This window comes from Arachis hypogaea, chromosome 19, assembly GCF_003086295.3.
Source record: "Arachis hypogaea cultivar Tifrunner chromosome 19, arahy.Tifrunner.gnm2.J5K5, whole genome shotgun sequence".
Classification (NCBI taxonomy): domain Eukaryota; kingdom Viridiplantae; phylum Streptophyta; class Magnoliopsida; order Fabales; family Fabaceae; genus Arachis; species Arachis hypogaea.
In genome coordinates this window covers 83,155,090-83,158,684 of record NC_092054.1, presented here as the reverse complement: position 1 = coordinate 83,158,684, position 3,595 = coordinate 83,155,090, and positions in this window count along the sequence as shown.

Genomic DNA, 3,595 nt, shown 5'->3' with positions numbered 1-3,595 from the left:
CTTTAACATCAACATCAATTATATAACACTTATCATCAAACCACATTCAAATTTACCATTTCATCAACCTCAACCTCACATCTATCATAATAAACCAACTTTCTAATCCATACAATCATTCAACATCACACTATCACTATAAATCATCATAATTGAACCCAACATTGATCAACTCATCATAAACCATCATTCATCAACATTCAACATACCAACAATCATTTTATTTCAAACCTATCCTGTGGGTCACTAGCCTAAGCGTCCATGAATATTATATACTACATAGAAGAAACCAAAACCATACCTTGGTCGATTTCCTATATGCACCAAAACCCAAAATGAGCACAAGCAAGCTCTCAACTCCAAACCAAGCTTCCAATTCCACTTCAACAAGCACCAATATGTCCCAATAGCTCCCAAACTTACCAAAATCAAGCTATATACATATAAATCACCACAAATCAACCTAGGGTTCAACATAAACATAATCTCACAAGAGTTTAAGAGCTCTTACCTTTTCCAATAGCTTTGGAAGCCAAAACCCAATGCTAAGCAAGGATTAGAGTGAACCTAAACATCCAAAATCACAAAAACTCACTTAACCCAAAGCCCTAATAAACCCAAAATTTTGAAGAGAGAAACTGAGAGGGATTTGAGCTTTCCTTACCAGTTTCTTATATGGGTTTTATAGATCTCTTCACAAGAAATGCGTAGCCGCTGAAGGCACGCAAATCAGAGCACCGTAGCTCGAGATATCGCGAAGAAAAGAGAGGTGTGAATAGTGTTCTCTTCTTCCTCTCCTTCCCTCTTTCAAATCTGAAATGTGTGTGTGTTTATGAGGTGAGGGTTCATTAAATGAACCTTATATATGTTGGGCTTGGGCCTAACTTGGGCCCGGTCCAACCCGTTAGCATTTTTAGCCCGTTGGGCCAAACCCTTAAAATTAACGCCCAGTTTTCAACTTCTAATATTTTTCTAAGGTTTTTGACGGTTTTCACTTTTTCTCATGTGGTACCGGGCAGACTTGAACCGTTTCAACCGATTCAACTGCCAGTTCGCGATTTTTCACAATTTTTCGCAGAAAACACATTTTCTGACTCAGAAAGACCGACTGAGTCCAAAAATTACCTTTAAATCCTCAAATTCTTACTCTAACTTTACGGAGTCTAATCTGGGCAATACAATCACTTAATTAACCGGTTGATTAGTTGCGGTTCTTATACTTTCGGTTTTGAGGACAAATGGTTTTTGAATCAAAGAATGAAAGATTAAAAGAACTAAGAAATAAAAGAACTAAGAGATGATCAAAATTGGAATTAATGCAATCAAAATTGAAGCAAGGTCAAAACTAGTAAAAATGCTATAATGCATAAAAGAGCCTTGACTTGGGAATAAAAGGATCCAAGGAATCCTATCATCATCATAACCACAACTATGGCAACTATAATGAGTCAATCTTGCTTAGTCAACCCCCAACATCAAGGAGTAAGTCAAGCAAGCATAATTGACATTAATCCATAGATTCTAGATAACTTACCAAATTAATTGGTAAAAAGCTAGCGTCAATGGAAACCAGAGTCAACTAACTACCCAAGAATTGCCACTAAATGTTGGATATTATGACTCTAGTATCCTAGGAACTCAAATCCCAAGCCAAGGTGTGAAAATATACTCAAAATTACCAAGTGGCATTTTCACAACCACTTGGTGGGCATAAAATCAAAACATGAGAAATTGTAAAGGAAAAATGAAAACTATAACCAACTATTCATAATATCAACAATAAACATGCAATCAAGCAAATATAAACCATAAGAGACAAAATTCATCAATGAAAACTTCAAAAACTCAAAATTGCAAATATTAACAAAGTACTTGAACCAAAGGAAAATGAAAGTAAAGATGATATAATTAAAGAGGAAATTAAAAGTACTTACAATAAAGATGAGTAAAATCCAAAATCAAAGCTTGTGATAAAATGCTACAATAGAAATTTAGTAAACCCTAAGAGAGAATTTCTACCCTACTCCTACTCATATGGAAGCTTCCTACTACTAATGAAAAAAACAAAACTCAAACCTAATGTAAGCTAATAATAACTAATGTCTTCATATGTGTTGATATCCCCTTCATATAGCACTCCCATTCAGCATCGAGCCTTCCCAAATTGGGCCAAAAGCCCTAAAAAATTGCGGATCACGTGTTTCATTAATGAATTCATGTGCAGGGGCCTGTGCATATGCACAGATGTGTGCGTACGTACACTTCGCTGAATGTTCACCTGTGCGTATTCATAGAGGATTGTGCGTACGCACACTTGACTATGTGCTTCCTCTTTGTTTTCTTCATGTGTTCTCCCTTTGTACATGCTTCCTTGCACTTTTGCCAAGTCATTCATGTCTATCTGACCTGAAATCACTCACAAAACACATCACGGCATCGAATGGAATAAAAGTGGGATTAAATTGCTCAATTTAAGCACAAAAATACATGTTTTCACATTTAGGTTCAATTTAGGGATCAAATACAAAAGTATGCTATTTTGGTGATTAAGTGTGAGTTTGTATGATAAAATCCATTCAAATCAAGCTAAAATATCTCATCAATATGGACTCATCAATTCTCCCACACTTAAACAATAGCATTTCCTCATGCTAAACCAAATAAGGAGAATAATCAAAGGGGTAACAACTTATTATATGAAACTATCTCTATGCATGCAGGTATGTATATACTATATATCTATCTATCTATGGTTCCTATTGATTTGGTGAAAACAAAAAATCAAATTTCCAAGCAAGAGTATAGACATATAGGGCTAAGCAAGGAAATAATTCAATGCAAGCAAAATCTAAAGAATTGATTTAACTCGTCAAAATGAAGCAATTTGCAAGAATACATGATAAGAAGGGTGGAGACATAGAATTGAGTGATCGAACCCTCACTAGGTGTGTATGCACTCCAATCACTCGGTGTTTAGGGTTTTAATCACTCAAGTCTCCTCTAATCATGCTTTCAAGAATTTGCTTTTCATCTAACAATCAACAATCATGTAATGCATGAATGAAACTATCATGAGGACTTCATAGGGTTGTAATAGGGTTAGGGCTAAGGTAGGATAAATATAGCTAAGTGGACTAATTTAATTGAATCCTTGATTAGTTTAAGTATCCAACTCAACCTTTATCAATCCAATAACAAAAATATGCAATCCTAACCTTCCCATTCCCACTTTTTACACACATTCATGTATGCTCTTTCATTCGCATCACATATGTATTCCTTATTCATTTCTTTTCTCTTTGGGGGTAACTTTTATCCCCTTTTTTTTGAAAAACCAAAATGCATATAGTTTAATAGTTCATACATGAATGCACCCAATTTCTAAATTTTTCAATGAAGTACCCAAAACAAACATTTTCTCTATCAATGCTTGATAAACCCATATTTTATAATATATTCTGTGCCTAATTTAAGTGATTTATTTAATCCTTCACTCACTTATTCATATTAATTGCATGGTTTTACTTTCCCTCCCTTATTATGTGATGTATGTGAAAAACATGTTTTCTATGTTTTAAAAGTAATTATTTTAATT